Source organism: Haliotis cracherodii, unplaced genomic scaffold (assembly GCF_022045235.1).
Source record: "Haliotis cracherodii isolate W230 unplaced genomic scaffold, xgHalCrac1.p SCAF_8, whole genome shotgun sequence".
Classification (NCBI taxonomy): domain Eukaryota; kingdom Metazoa; phylum Mollusca; class Gastropoda; order Lepetellida; family Haliotidae; genus Haliotis; species Haliotis cracherodii.
Window position 1 is genome coordinate 41,945,295 of NW_027266341.1, and position 18,297 is coordinate 41,963,591.

The window sequence follows — 18,297 nt, forward strand, 5'->3', positions numbered from 1 at the left end:
AAAATATTTGCTGTGTGGATGCATTCTTACATGGTGGACACCTATGAAAAAAATTGGCGCAATTGCATAAAAATTCATGACTTGAGGCCGAACTATAAATACATCAGCGATTCGAACTTTTTCACATGCACGACTTTTACACCCTGAGACCTATTGTCAAAAGTATAAGTTTCAGAACCAAAATATTTGGTGTGTGGATGCATTCTTACATGGTGGATCCGCATAAAAAAAATTGGCGCAATTGCATAAAAATTCATGACTTGAGGCCGAACTATAAATACATCAGCGATTCGAACTTTTTCGCAAGGACAACTTTTACACCCTGAGACCTATTGTCAAAAGTATAAGTTTCAGAACCAAAATATTTGGTGTGTGGATGCATTCTTACATGGTGGATGAGCATAAAAAAAATTGGCGCAATTGCATAAAAATTCATGACTTGAGGTTGAACTATATAAATACATCAGCGATTCGAACTTTTTCGCATGCACGACTTTTACACCCTGAGACCTATTCTCAAAAGTATAAGTTTCAGAACCAAAATATTTGGTGTGTGGATGCATTCTTACATGGTGGATCCGCATAAAAGAAATTGGCGCAATTGCATAAAAATTCATGACTTGAGGCCGAACTATAAATACATCAGCGATTCGAACTTTTTCGCATGCATGACTTTTACACCCTGAGACCTATTGTCAAAAGTATAAGTATCAGGACCAAAATATTTGGTGTGTGGATGCATTCTTACATGGTGGACACCTATGAAAAAAATTGGCGCAATTGCATAAAAATTCATGACTTGAGGCCGAACTATAAATACATCAGCGATTCGAACTTTTTCGCATGCACGACTTTTACACCCTGAGACCTATTGTCAAAAGTATAAGTTTCAGAACCAAAATATTTGGTGTGTGGATGCATTCTTACATGGTGGATCCGCATAAAAAAAATTGGCGCAATTGCATAAAAATTCATGACTTGAGGCCGAACTATAAATACATCAGCGATTCGAACTTTTTCACATGCACGACTTTTACACCCTGAGACTTATTGTCAAAAGTATAAGTTTCAGAACCAAAATATTTGGTGTGTGGATGCATTCTTACATGGTGGATCCGCATAAAAAAATTGGCGCAATTGCATAAAAATTCATGACTTGAGGCCGAACTATAAATACATCAGCGATTCGAACTTTTTCGCATGCACGACTTTTACACCCTGAGACCTATTGTCAAAAGTATAAGTTTCAGAACCAAAATATTTGGTGTGTGGATGCATTCTTACATGGTGGATCCGCATAAAAAAAATTGGCGCAATTGCATAAAAATTCATGACTTGAAGTTGAACTATATAAATACATCAGCGATTCGAACTTTTTCGCATGCACGACTTTTACACCCTGAGACCTATTCTCAAAAGTATAAGTTTCAGAACCAAAATATTTGGTGTGTGGATGCATTCTTACATGGTGGATCCGCATAAAAAAAATTGGCGCAATTGCATAAAAATTCATGACTTGAGGCCGAACTATAAATACATCAGCGATTCGAACTTTTTCACATGCACGACTTTTACACCCTGAGACCTATTGTCAAAAGTATAAGTTTCAGAACCAAAATATTTGGTGTGTGGATGCATTCTTACATGGTGGATCCGCATAAAAGAAATTGGCGCAATTGCATAAAAATTCATGACTTAAGGCCGAACTATAAATACATCAGCGATTCGAACTTTTTCGCAAGGACGACTTTTACACCCTGAGACCTATTCTCAAAAGTATAAGTATCAGGACCAAAATATTTGCTGTGTGGATGCATTCTTACATGGTGGACACCTATGAAAAAAATTGGCGCAATTGCATAAAAATTCATGACTTGAGGCCGAACTATAAATACATCAGCGATTCGAACTTTTTCACATGCACGACTTTTACACCCTGAGACCTATTGTCAAAAGTATAAGTTTCAGAACCAAAATATTTGGTGTGTGGATGCATTCTTACATGGTGGATCCGCATAAAAAAAATTGGCGCAATTGCATAAAAATTCATGACTTGAGGCCGAACTATAAATACATCAGCGATTCGAACTTTTTCGCAAGGACGACTTTTACACCCTGAGACCTATTGTCAAAAGTATAAGTTTCAGAACCAAAATATTTGGTGTGTGGATGCATTCTTACATGGTGGATGAGCATAAAAAAAATTGGCGCAATTGCATAAAAATTCATGACTTGAGGTTGAACTATATAAATACATTAGCGATTCGAACTTTTTCGCATGCACGACTTTTACACCCTGAGACCTATTCTCAAAAGTATAAGTTTCAGAACCAAAATATTTGGTGTGTGGATGCATTCTTACATGGTGGATCCGCATAAAAGAAATTGGCGCAATTGCATAAAAATTCATGACTTGAGGCCGAACTATAAATACATCAGCGATTCGAACTTTTTCGCATGCATGACTTTTACACCCTGAGACCTATTGTCAAAAGTATAAGTATCAGGACCAAAATATTTGGTGTGTGGATGCATTCTTACATGGTGGACACCTATGAAAAAAATTGGCGCAATTGCATAAAAAATCATGACTTGAGGCCGAACTATAAATACATCAGCGATTCGAACTTTTTCGCATGCACGACTTTTACACCCTGAGACCTATTGTCAAAAGTATAAGTTTCAGAACCAAAATATTTGGTGTGTGGATGCATTCTTACATGGTGGATCCGCATAAAAGAAATTGGCGCAATTGCATAAAAATTCATGACTTGAGGCCGAACTATAAATACATCAGCGATTCGAACTTTTTCACATGCACGACTTTTACACCCTGAGACTTATTGTCAAAAGTATAAGTTTCAGAACCAAAATATTTGGTGTGTGGATGCATTCTTACATGGTGGATCTGCATAAAAAAATTGGCGCAATTGCATAAAAATTCATGACTTGAGGCCGAACTATAAATAGATCAGCGATTCGAACTTTTTCGCATGCACGACTTTTACACCCTGAGACCTATTGTCAAAAGTATAAGTTTCAGAACCAAAATATTTGGTGTGTGGATGCATTCTTACATGGTGGATCCGCATAAAAAAAATTGGCGCAATTGCATAAAAATTCATGACTTGAAGTTGAACTATATAAATACATCAGCGATTCGAACTTTTTCGCATGCACGACTTTTACACCCTGAGACCTATTCTCAAAAGTATAAGTTTCAGAACCAAAATATTTGGTGTGTGGATGCATTCTTACATGGTGGATCCGCATAAAAGAAATTGGCGCAATTGCATAAAAATTCATGACTTGAGGCCGAACTATAAATACATCAGCGATTCGAACTTTTTCACATGCACGACTTTTACACCCTGAGACCTATTGTCAAAAGTATAAGTTTCAGAACCAAAATATTTTGTGTGTGGATGCATTCTTACATGGTGGATCCGCATAAAAAAAATTGGCGCAATTGCATAAAAATTCATGACTTGAGGCCGAACTATAAATACATCAGCGATTCGAACTTTTTCACATGCACGACTTTTACACCCTGAGACCTATTGTCAAAAGTATAAGTTTCAGAACCAAAATATTTGGTGTGTGGATGCATTCTTACATGGTGGATCCGTATAAAGAAAATTGGCGCAATTGCATAAAAATTCATGACTTGAGGTTGAACTATATAAATACATCAGCGATTCGAACTTTTTCGCAAGGACGACTTTTACACCCTGAGACCTATTGTCAAAAGTATAAGTTTCAGAACCAAAATATTTGGTGTGTGGATGCATTCTTACATGGTGGATCCGCATAAAAGAAATTGGCGCAATTGCATAAAAATTCATGACTTGAGGCCGAACTATAAATACATCAGCGATTCGAACTTTTTCGCATGCACGACTTTTACACCCTGAGACCTATTGTCAAAAGTATAAGTTTCAGAACCAAAATATTTGGTGTGTGGATGCATTCTTACATTGTGGACACCCATGAAAAAAATTGGCGCAATTGCATAAAAAATCATGACTTGAGGCCGAACTATAAATACATCAGCGATTCGAACTTTTTCGCATGCACGACTTTTACACCCTGAGACCTATTGTCAAAAGTATAAGTTTCAGAACCAAAATATTTGGTGTGTGGATGCATTCTTACATGGTGGATCCGCATAAAAGAAATTGGCGCAATTGCATAAAAATTCATGACTTGAGGCCGAACTATAAATACATCAGCGATTCGAACTTTTTCACATGCACGACTTTTACACCATGAGACCTATTGTCAAAAGTATAAGTTTCAGAACCAAAATATTTGGTGTGTGGATGCATTCTTACATGGTGGATCCGCATAAAAGAAATTGGCGCAATTGCATAAAAATTCATGACTTGAGGTTGAACTATATAAATACATCAGCGATTCGAACTTTTTCGCATGCACGACTTTTACACCCTGAGACCTATTGTCAAAAGTATAAGTTTCAGAACCAAAATATTTGGTGTGTGGATGCATTCTTACATGGTGGATCCGCATAAAAGAAATTGGCGCAATTGCATAAAAATTCATGACTTGAGGCCGAACTATAAATACATCAGCGATTCGAACTTTTTCGCATGCACGACTTTTACACCCTGAGACCTATTGTCAAAAGTATAAGTTTCAGAACCAAAATATTTGGTGTGTGGATGCATTCTTACATTGTGGACACCCATGAAAAAAATTGGCGCAATTGCATAAAAAATCATGACTTGAGGCCGAACTATAAATACATCAGCGATTCGAACTTTTTCGCATGCACGACTTTTACACCCTGAGACCTATTGTCAAAAGTATAAGTTTCAGAACCAAAATATTTGGTGTGTGGATGCATTCTTACATGGTGGATCCGCATAAAAGAAATTGGCGCAATTGCATAAAAATTCATGACTTGAGGCCGAACTATAAATACATCAGCGATTCGAACTTTTTCACATGCACGACTTTTACACCATGAGACCTATTGTCAAAAGTATAAGTTTCAGAACCAAAATATTTGGTGTGTGGATGCATTCTTACATGGTGGATCCGCATAAAAGAAATTGGCGCAATTGCATAAAAATTCATGACTTAAGGCCGAACTATAAATACATCAGCGATTCGAACTTTTTCGCAAGGACGACTTTTACACCCTGAGACCTATTCTCAAAAGTATAAGTATCAGGACCAAAATATTTGCTGTGTGGATGCATTCTTACATGGTGGACACCTATGAAAAAAATTGGCGCAATTGCATAAAAATTTATGACTTGAGGCCGAACTATAAATACATCAGCGATTCGAACTTTTTCACATGCACGACTTTTACACCCTGAGACCTATTGTCAAAAGTATAAGTTTCAGAACCAAAATATTTGGTGTGTGGATGCATTCTTACATGGTGGATCCGCATAAAAAAAATTGGCGCAATTGCATAAAAATTCATGACTTGAGGTTGAACTATATAAATACATCAGCGATTCGAACTTTTTCGCATGCACGACTTTTACACCCTGAGACCTATTGTCAAAAGTATAAGTTTCAGAACCAAAATATTTGGTGTGTGGATGCATTCTTACATGGTGGATCCGCATAAAAGAAATTGGCGCAATTGCATAAAAATTCATGACTTGAGGCCGAACTATAAATACATCAGCGATTCGAACTTTTTCGCATGCACGACTTTTACACCCTGAGACCTATTGTCAAAAGTATAAGTATCAGGACCAAAATATTTGGTGTGTGGATGCATTCTTACATGGTGGACACCTATGAAAAAAATTGGCGCAATTGCATAAAAATTCATGACTTGAGGCCGAACTATAAATACATCAGCGATTCGAACTTTTTCGCATGCACGACTTTTACACCCTGAGACCTATTGTCAAAAGTATAAGTTTCAGAACCAAAATATTTGGTGTGTGGATGCATTCTTACATGGTGGATCCGCATAAAAAAAATTGGCGCAATTGCATAAAAATTCATGACTTGAGGCCGAACTATAAATACATCAGCGATTCGAACTTTTTCACATGCACGACTTTTACACCCTGAGACTTATTGTCAAAAGTATAACTTTCAGAACCAAAATATTTGGTGTGTGGATGCATTCTTACATGGTGGATCCGCATAAAAAAATTGGCGCAATTGCATAAAAATTCATGACTTGAGGCCGAACTATAAATACATCAGCGATTCGAACTTTTTCGCATGCACGACTTTTACACCCTGAGACCTATTGTCAAAAGTATAAGTTTCAGAACCAAAATATTTGGTGTGTGGATGCATTCTTACATGGTGGATCCGCATAAAAAAAATTGGCGCAATTGCATAAAAATTCATGACTTGAAGTTGAACTATATAAATACATCAGCGATTCGAACTTTTTCGCATGCACGACTTTTACACCCTGAGACCTATTCTCAAAAGTATAAGTTTCAGAACCAAAATATTTGGTGTGTGGATGCATTCTTACATGGTGGATCCGCATAAAAAAATTGGCGCAATTGCATAAAAATTCATGACTTGAAGTTGAACTATATAAATACATCAGCGATTCGAACGTTTTCGCATGCACGACTTTTACACCCTGAGACCTATTCTCAAAAGTATAAGTTTCAGAACCAATATATTTGGTGTGTGGATGCATTCTTACATGGTGGATCCGCATAAAAAAAATTGGCGCAATTGCATAAAAATTCATGACTTGAGGCCGAACTATAAATACATCAGCGATTCGAACTTTTTCCCATGCACGACTTTTACACCATGAGACCTATTGTCAAAAGTATAAGTTTCAGAACCAAAATATTTGGTGTGTGGATGCATTCTTACATGGTGGATCCGCATAAAAGAAATTGGCGCAATTGCATAAAAATTTATGACTTGAGGCCGAACTATAAATACATCAGCGATTCGAACTTTTTCACATGCACGACTTTTACACCCTGAGACCTATTGTCAAAAGTATAAGTTTCAGAACCAAAATATTTGGTGTGTGGATGCATTCTTACATGGTGGATCCGCATAAAAAAAATTGGCGCAATTGCATAAAAATTCATGACTTGAGGCCGAACTATAAATACATCAGCGATTCGAACTTTTTCGCAAGGACGACTTTTACACCCTGAGACCTATTGTCAAAAGTATAAGTTTCAGAACCAAAATATTTGGTGTGTGGATGCATTCTTACATGGTGGATCCGCATAAAAAAAATTGGCGCAATTGCATAAAAATTCATGACTTGAGGTTGAACTATATAAATACATCAGCGATTCGAACTTTTTCGCATGCACGACTTTTACACCCTGAGACCTATTGTCAAAAGTATAAGTTTCAGAACCAAAATATTTGGTGTGTGGATGCATTCTTACATGGTGGATCCGCATAAAAGAAATTGGCGCAATTGCATAAAAATTCATGACTTGAGGCCGAACTATAAATACATCAGCGATTCGAACTTTTTCGCATGCACGACTTTTACACCCTGAGACCTATTGTCAAAAGTATAAGTATCAGGACCAAAATATTTGGTGTGTGGATGCATTCTTACATGGTGGACACCTATGAAAAAAATTGGCGCAATTGCATAAAAATTCATGACTTGAGGCCGAACTATAAATACATCAGCGATTCGAACTTTTTCGCATGCACGACTTTTACACCCTGAGACCTATTGTCAAAAGTATAAGTTTCAGAACCAAAATATTTGGTGTGTGGATGCATTCTTACATGGTGGATCCGCATAAAAAAAATTGGCGCAATTGCATAAAAATTCATGACTTGAGGCCGAACTATAAATACATCAGCGATTCGAACTTTTTCACATGCACGACTTTTACACCCTGAGACTTATTGTCAAAAGTATAAGTTTCAGAACCAAAATATTTGGTGTGTGGATGCATTCTTACATGGTGGATGAGCATAAAAAAATTGGCGCAATTGCATAAAAATTCATGACTTGAGGCCGAACTATAAATACATCAGCGATTCGAACTTTTTCGCATGCACGACTTTTACACCCTGAGACCTATTGTCAAAAGTATAAGTTTCAGAACCAAAATATTTGGTGTGTGGATGCATTCTTACATGGTGGATCCGCATAAAAAAAATTGGCGCAATTGCATAAAAATTCATGACTTGAGGTTGAACTATATAAATACATCAGCGATTCGAACTTTTTCGCATGCACGACTTTTACACCCTGAGACCTATTCTCAAAAGTATAAGTTTCAGAACCAAAATATTTGGTGTGTGGATGCATTCTTACATGGTGGATCCGCATAAAAAAAATTGGCGCAATTGCATAAAAATTCATGACTTGAGGCCGAACTATAAATACATCAGCGATTCGAACTTTTTCACATGCACGACTTTTACACCCTGAGACCTATTGTCAAAAGTATAAGTTTCAGAACCAAAATATTTGGTGTGTGGATGCATTCTTACATGGTGGATCCGCATAAAAAAAATTGGCGCAATTGCATAAAAATTCATGACTTGAGGCCGAACTATAAATACATCAGCGATTCGAACTTTTTCGCATGCACGACTTTTACACCCTGAGACCTATTGTCAAAAGTATAAGTTTCAGAACCAAAATATTTGGTGTGTGGATGCATTCTTACATGGTGGATCCGCATAAAAAAAATTGGCGCAATTGCATAAAAATTCATGACTTGAGGCCGAACTATAAATACATCAGCGATTCGAACTTTTTCGCAAGGACGACTTTTACACCCTGAGACCTATTGTCAAAAGTATAAGTTTCAGAACCAAAATATTTGGTGTGTGGATGCATTCTTACATGGTGGATCGGTATAAAAAAAATTGGCGCAATTGCATAAAAATTCATGACTTGAGGTTGAACTATATAAATACATCAGCGATTCGAACTTTTTCGCATGCACGACTTTTACACCCTGAGACCTATTGTCAAAAGTATAAGTTTCAGAACCAAAATATTTGGTGTGTGGATGCATTCTTACATGGTGGATCCGCATAAAAGAAATTGGCGCAATTGCATAAAAATTCATGACTTGAGGCCGAACTATAAATACATCAGCGATTCGAACTTTTTCGCATGCACGACTTTTACACCCTGAGACTTATTGTCAAAAGTATAAGTATCAGGACCAAAATATTTGGTGTGTGGATGCATTCTTACATGGTGGACACCTATGAAAAAAATTGGCACAATTGCATAAAAATTCATGACTTGAGGCCGAACTATAAATACATCAGCGATTCGAACTTTTTCGCATGCACGACTTTTACACCCTGAGACCTATTGTCAAAAGTATAAGTTTCAGAACCAAAATATTTGGTGTGTGGATGCATTCTTACATGGTGGATCGGCATAAAAAAAACTGGCGCAATTGCATAAAAATTCATGACTTGAGGCCGAACTATAAATACATCAGCGATTCGAACTTTTTCACATGCACGACTTTTACACCCTGAGACTTATTGTCAAAAGTATAAGTTTCAGAACCAAAATATTTGGTGTGTGGATGCATTCTTACATGGTGGATGAGCATAAAAAAAATTGGCGCAATTGCATAAAAATTCATGACTTGAGGCCGAACTATAAATACATCAGCGATTCGAACTTTTTCGCATGCACGACTTTTACACCCTGAGACCTATTGTCAAAAGTATAAGTTTCAGAACCAAAATATTTGGTGTGTGGATGCATTCTTACATGGTGGATCCGCATAAAAAAAATTGGCGCAATTGCATAAAAATTCATGACTTGAAGTTGAACTATATAAATACATCAGCGATTCGAACTTTTTCGCATGCAAGACTTTTACACCCTGAGACCTATTCTCAAAAGTATAAGTTTCAGAACCAAAATATTTGGTGTGTGGATGCATTCTTACATGGTGGATCCGCATAAAAAAAATTGGCGCAATTGCATAAAAATTCATGACTTGAGGCCGAACTGTAAATACATTAGCGATTCGAACTTTTTCGCATGCACGACTTTTACACCCTGAGACCTATTGTCAAAAGTATAAGTTTCAGAACCAAAATATTTGGTGTGTGGATGCATTCTTACATGGTGGATGAGCATAAAAAAAATTGGCGCAATTGCATTAAAATTCATGACTTGAGGCCGAACTATATAAATACATCAGCGATTCGAACTTTTTCGCATGCACGACTTTTACACCCTGAGACCTATTGTCAAAAGTATAAGTTTCAGAACCAAAATATTTGGTGTGTGGATGCATTCTTACATGGTGGATCCGCATAAAAGAAATTGGCGCAATTGCATAAAAATTCATGACTTGAGGCCGAACTATAAATACATCAGCGATTCGAACTTTTTCACATGCACGACTTTTACACTATGAGACCTATTGTCAAAAGTATAAGTTTCAGAACCAAAATATTTGGTGTGTGGATGCATTCTTACATGGTGGATCCGCATAAAAGAAATTGGCGCAATTGCATAAAAATTCATGACTTGAGGCCGAACTATAAATACATCAGCGATTCGAACTTTTTTGCATGCACGACTTTTACACCCTGAGACCTATTGTCAAAAGTATAAGTTTCAGAACCAAAATATTTGGTGTGTGGATGCATTCTTACATTGTGGACACCCATGAAAAAAATTGGCGCAATTGCATAAAAAATCATGACTTGAGGCCGAACTATAAATACATCAGCGATTCGAACTTTTTCGCATGCACGACTTTTACACCCTGAGACCTATTGTCAAAAGTATAAGTTTCAGAACCAAAATATTTGGTGTGTGGATGCATTCTTACATGGTGGATCCGCATAAGAGAAATTGGCGCAATTGCATAAAAATTCATGACTTGAGGCCGAACTATAAATACATCAGCGATTCGAACTTTTTCACATGCACGACTTTTACACCATGAGACCTATTGTCAAAAGTATAAGTTTCAGAACCAAAATATTTGGTGTGTGGATGCATTCTTACATGGTGGATCCGCATAAAAGAAATTGGCGCAATTGCATAAAAATTCATGACTTAAGGCCGAACTATAAATACATCAGCGATTCGAACTTTTTCACAAGGACGACTTTTACACCCTGAGACCTATTCTCAAAAGTATAAGTATCAGGACCAAAATATTTGGTTTGTGGATGCATTCTTACATGGTTGACACCTATGAAAAAATTTGGCGCAATTCCAAAAAAATTCATGACTTGAGACCGAACTATAAATACATCAGCGATTCGAACTTTTTCACATGCACGACTTTTACACCCTGAGACCTATTGTCAAAAGTATAAGTTTCAGAACCAAAATATTTGGTGTGTGGATGCATTCTTACATGGTGGATCCGCATAAAAACAATTGGCGCAATTGCATAAAAATTCATGACTTGAGGCCGAACTATAAATACATCAGCGTTTCGAACTTTTTTGCAAGGACGACTTTTACACCCTGAGACCTATTGTCAAAAGTATAAGTATCAGGACCAAAATATTTGGTGTGTGGATGCATTCTTACATGGTGGACACCTATGAAAAAAATTGGCGCAATTGCATAAAAATTCATGACTTGAGGCCGAACTATAAATACATCAGCGATTCGAACTTTTTCGCATGCACGACTTTTACACCCTGAGACCTATTGTCAAAAGTATAAGTTTCAGAACCAAAATATTTGGTGTGTGGATGCATTCTTACATGGTGGATCCGCATAAAAAAAATTGGCGCAATTGCATAAAAATTCATGACTTGAGGCCGAACTATAAATACATCAGCGATTCGAACTTTTTCACATGCACGACTTTTACACCCTGAGACCTATTGTCAAAAGTATAAGTTTCAGAACCAAAATATTTGGTGTGTGGATGCATTCTTACATGGTGGATCCGCATAAAAAAAATTGGCGCAATTGCATAAAAATTCATGACTTGAGGCCGAACTGTAAATACATCAGCGATTCGAACTTTTTCGCATGCACGACTTTTACACCCTGAGACCTATTGTCAAAAGTATAAGTTTCAGAACCAAAATATTTGGTGTGTGGATGCATTCTTACATGGTGGATGAGCATAAAAGAAATTGGCGCAATTGCATAAAAATTCATGACTTGAGGATGAACTATATAAATACTTTAGCGATTCGAACTTTTTCGCATGCAAGACTTTTACACCCTGAGACCTATTCTCAAAAGTATAAGTTTCAGAACCAAAATATTTGGTGTGTGGATGCATTCTTACATGGTGGATCCGCATAAAAGAAATTGGCGCAATTGCATAAAAATTCATGACTTGAGGCCGAACTATAAATACATCAGCGATTCGAACTTTTTCACATGCACGACTTTTACACCCTGAGACCTATTCTCAAAAGTATAAGTTTCAGAACCAAAATATTTGGTGTGTGGATGCATTCTTACATGGTGGATCCGCATAAAAGAAATTGGCGCAATTGCATAAAAATTCATGACTTGAGGCCGAACTATAAATACATCAGCGATTCGAACTTTTTTGCATGCACGACTTTTACACCCTGAGACCTATTGTCAAAAGTATAAGTTTCAGAACCAAAATATTTGGTGTGTGGATGCATTCTTACATTGTGGACACCCATGAAAAAAATTGGCGCAATTGCATAAAAAATCATGACTTGAGGCCGAACTATAAATACATCAGCGCTTCGAACTTTTTCACATGCACGACTTTTACACCCTGAGACCTATTCTCAAAAGTATAAGTTTCAGAACCAAAATATTTGGTGTGTGGATGCATTCTTACATGGTGGATCCGCATAAAAGAAATTGGCGCAATTGCATAAAAATTCATGACTTGAGGCCGAACTATAAATACATCAGCGATTCGAACTTTTTTGCATGCACGACTTTTACACCCTGAGACCTATTGTCAAAAGTATAAGTTTCAGAACCAAAATATTTGGTGTGTGGATGCATTCTTACATTGTGGACACCCATGAAAAAAATTGGCGCAATTGCATAAAAAATCATGACTTGAGGCCGAACTATAAATACATCAGCGCTTCGAACTTTTTCACATGCACGACTTTTACACCCTGAGACCTATTCTCAAAAGTATAAGTTTCAGAACCAAAATATTTGGTGTGTGGATGCATTCTTACATGGTGGATGAGCATAAAAGAAATTGGCGCAATTGCATAAAAATTCATGACTTGAGGATGAACTATATAAATACATCAGCGATTCGAACTTTTTCGCATGCACGACTTTTACACCCTGAGACCTATTCTCAAAAGTATAAGTTTCAGAACCAAAATATTTGGTGTGTGGATGCATTCTTACATGGTGGATCCGCATAAAAGAAATTGGCGCAATTGCATAAAAATTCATGACTTGAGGCCGAACTATAAATACATCAGCGATTCGAACTTTTTCACATGCACGACTTTTACACCCTGAGACCTATTCTCAAAAGTATAAGTTTCAGAACCAAAATATTTGGTGTGTGGATGCATTCTTACATGGTGGATCCGCATAAAAGAAATTGGCGCAATTGCATAAAAATTCATGACTTGAGGCCGAACTATAAATACATCAGCGATTCGAACTTTTTTGCATTCACGACTTTTACACCCTGAGACCTATTGTCAAAAGTATAAGTTTCAGAACCAAAATATTTGGTGTGTGGATGCATTCTTACATTGTGGACACCCATGAAAAAAATTGGCGCAATTGCATAAAAAATCATGACTTGAGGCCGAACTATAAATACATCAGCGCTTCGAACCTTTTCACATGCACGACTTTTACACCCTGAGACCTATTCTCAAAAGTATAAGTTTCAGAACCAAAATATTTGGTGTGTAGATGCATTCTTACATGGTGGATCCGCATAAAAAAAATTGGCGCAATTGCATAAAAATTCATGACTTGAGGCCGAACTATAAATACATCAGCGATTCGAACTTTTTCGCATGCACGACTTTTACACCCTGAGACCCATTGTCAAAAGTATAAGTTTCAGAACCAAAATATTTGGTGTGTGGATGCATTCTTACATGGTGGATCCGCATAAAAGAAATTGGCGCAATTGCATAAAAATTCATGACTTGAGGTTGAACTATATAAATACATCAGCGATTCGAACTTTTTCGCATGCACGACTTTTACACCCTGAGACCTATTGTCAAAAGTATAAGTTTCAGAACCAAAATATTTGGTGTGTGGATGCATTCTTACATGGTGGATCCGCATAAAAGAAATTGGCGCAATTGCATAAAAATTCATGACTTGAGGCCGAACTATAAATACATCAGCGATTCGAACTTTTTCGCATGCACGACTTTTACACCCTGAGACCTATTCTCAAAAGTATAAGTATCAGGACCAAAATATTTGGTGTGTGGATGCATTCTTACATGGTGGACACCTATGAAAAAAATTGGCGCAATTGCATAAAAATTCATGACTTGAGGCCGAACTATAAATACATCAGCGATTCGAACTTTTTCGCATGCACGACTTTTACACCCTGAGACCTATTGTCAAAAGTATAAGTTTCAGAACCAAAATATTTGGTGTGTGGATGCATTCTTACATGGTGGATCCGCATAAAAAAAATTGGCGCAATTGCATAAAAATTCATGACTTGAGGCCGAACTATAAATACATCAGCGATTCGAATTTTTTCACATGCACGACTTTTACACCCTGAGACTTATTGTCAAAAGTATAAGTTTCAGAACCAAAATATTTGGTGTGTGGATGCATTCTTACATGGTGGATGAGCATAAAAAAATTGGCGCAATTGCATAAAAATTCATGACTTGAGGCCGAACTATAAATACATCAGCGATTCGAACTTTTTTCGCATGCACGACTTTTACACCCTGAGACCTATTGTCAAAAGTATAAGTTTCAGAACCAAAATATTTGGTGTGTGGATGCATTCTTACATGGTGGATCCGCATAAAAAAAATTGGCGCAATTGCATAAAAATTCATGACTTGAGGTTGAACTATATAAATACATCAGCGATTCGAACTTTTTCGCATGCACGACTTTTACACCCTGAGACCTATTCTCAAAAGTATAAGTTTCAGAACCAAAATATTTGGTGTGTGGATGCATTCTTACATGGTGGATCCGCATAAAAAAAATTGGCGCAATTGCATAAAAATTCATGACTTGAGGCCGAACTGTAAATACATCAGCGATTCGAACTTTTTCGCATGCACGACTTTTACACCCTGAGACCTATTCTCAAAAGTATAAGTTTCAGAACCAAAATATTTGGTGTGTGGATGCATTCTTACATGGTGGATGAGCATAAAAAAAATTGGCGCAATTGCATAAAAATTCATGACTTGAGGCCGAACTATATAAATACATCAGCGATTCGAACTTTTTCGCATGCACGACTTTTACACCCTGAGACCTATTGTCAAAAGTATAAGTTTCAGAACCAAAATATTTGGTGTGTGGATGCATTCTTACATGGTGGATCCGCATAAAAGAAATTGGCGCAATTGCATAAAAATTCATGACTTGAGGCCGAACTATAAATACATCAGCGATTCGAACTTTTTCACATGCACGACTTTTACACCATGAGACCTATTGTCAAAAGTATAAGTTTCAGAACCAAAATATTTGGTGTGTGGATGCATTCTTACATGGTGGATCCGCATAAAAGAAATTGGCGCAATTGCATAAAAATTCATGACTTGAGGCCGAACTATAAATACATCAGCGATTCGAACTTTTTTGCATGCACGACTTTTACACCCTGAGACCTATTGTCAAAAGTATAAGTTTCAGAACCAAAATATTTGGTGTGTGGATGCATTCTTACATTGTGGACACCCATGAAAAAAATTGGCGCAATTGCATAAAAAATCATGACTTGAGGCCGAACTATAAATACATCAGCGATTCGAACTTTTTCGCATGCACGACTTTTACACCCTGAGACCTATTGTCAAAAGTATAAGTTTCAGAACCAAAATATTTGGTGTGTGGATGCATTCTTACATGGTGGATCCGCATAAAAGAAATTGGCGCAATTGCATAAAAATTCATGACTTGAGGCCGAACTATAAATACATCAGCGATTCGAACTTTTTCGCAAGGACGACTTTTACACCCTGAGACCTATTCTCAAAAGTATAAGTTTCAGAACCAAAATATTTGGTGTGTGGATGCATTCTTACATTGTGGACACCCATGAAAAAAATTGGGGCAATTGCATAAAAAATCATGACTTGAGGCCGAACTATAAATACATCAGCGATTCGAACTTTTTCACATTCACGACTTTTACACCCTGAGACCTATTGTCAAAAGTATAAGTTTCAGAACCAAAATATTTGGTGTGTGGATGCATTCTTACATGGTGGATCCGCATAAAAGAAATTGGCGCAATTGCATAAAAATTCATGACTTGAGGCCGAACTATAAATACATCAGCGATTCGAACTTTTTCGCATGCACGACTTTTACACCCTTAGACCTATTCTCAAAAGTATTAGTTTCAGGACCAAAATATTTGGTGTGTGGATGCATTCTTACATGGTGGACACCTTTGATAAAAATTGGCGCAATTGCATAAAAAATCATGACTTGAGGCCGAACTATAAATACATCAGCGATTCGAACTTTTTCACATTCACGACTTTTACACCCTGAGACCTATTCTCAAAAGTATAAGTTTCAGAAGCAAAATATTTGGTGTGTGGATGCATTCTTACATGGTGGATCCGCATAAAAGAAATTGGCGCAATTGCATAAAAATTCATGACTTGAGGCCGAACTATAAATACATCAGCGATTCGAACTTTTTCGCATGCACGACTTTTACACCCTGAGACCTATTCTCAAAAGTATTAGTTTCAGGACCAAAATATTTGGTGTGTGGATGCATTCTTACATGGTGGATCCGCATAAAAGAAATTGGCGCAATTGCATAAAAATTCATGACTTGAGGCCGAACTATAAATACATCAGCGATTCGAACTTTTTCACATGCACGACTTTTACACCATGAGACCTATTGTCAAAAGTATAAGTTTCAGAACCAAAATATTTGGTGTGTGGATGCATTCTTACATGGTGGATCCGCATAAAAGAAATTGGCGCAATTGCATAAAAATTCATGACTTGAGGCCGAACTATAAATACATCAGCGATTCGAACTTTTTCGCATGCACGACTTTTACACCCTGAGACCTATTCTCAAAAGTATTAGTTTCAGGACCAAAATATTTGGTGTGTGGATGCATTCTTACATGGTGGACACCTTTGAAAAAAATTGGCGCAATTGCATAAAAAATCATGACTTGAGGCCGAACTATAAATACATCAGCGCTTTGAACTTTTTCACATGCACGACTTTTACACCCTGAGACCTATTCTCAAAAGTATAAGTTTCAGAAGCAAAATATTTGGTGTGTGGATGCATTCTTACATGGTGGATCCGCATAAAAGAAATTGGCGCAATTGCATAAAAATTCATGACTTGAGGCCGAACTATAAATACATCAGCGATTCGAACTTTTTTCGCATGCACGACTTTTACACCCTGAGACCTATTGTCAAAAGTATAAGTTTCAGAACCAAAATATTTGGTGTGTGGATGCATTCTTACATGGTGGATCCGCATAAAAAAAATTGGCGCAATTGCATAAAAATTCATGACTTGAGGTTGAACTATATAAATACATCAGCGATTCGAACTTTTTCGCATGCACGACTTTTACACCCTGAGACCTATTCTCAAAAGTATAAGTTTCAGAACCAAAATATTTGGTGTGTGGATGCATTCTTACATGGTGGATCCGCATAAAAAAAATTGGCGCAATTGCATAAAAATTCATGACTTGAGGCCGAACTGTAAATACATCAGCGATTCGAACTTTTTCGCATGCACGACTTTTACACCCTGAGACCTATTCTCAAAAGTATAAGTTTCAGAACCAAAATATTTGGTGTGTGGATGCATTCTTACATGGTGGATGAGCATAAAAAAAATTGGCGCAATTGCATAAAAATTCATGACTTGAGGCCGAACTATATAAATACATCAGCGATTCGAACTTTTTCGCATGCACGACTTTTACACCCTGAGACCTATTGTCAAAAGTATAAGTTTCAGAACCAAAATATTTGGTGTGTGGATGCATTCTTACATGGTGGATCCGCATAAAAGAAATTGGCGCAATTGCATAAAAATTCATGACTTGAGGCCGAACTATAAATACATCAGCGATTCGAACTTTTTCACATGCACGACTTTTACACCATGAGACCTATTGTCAAAAGTATAAGTTTCAGAACCA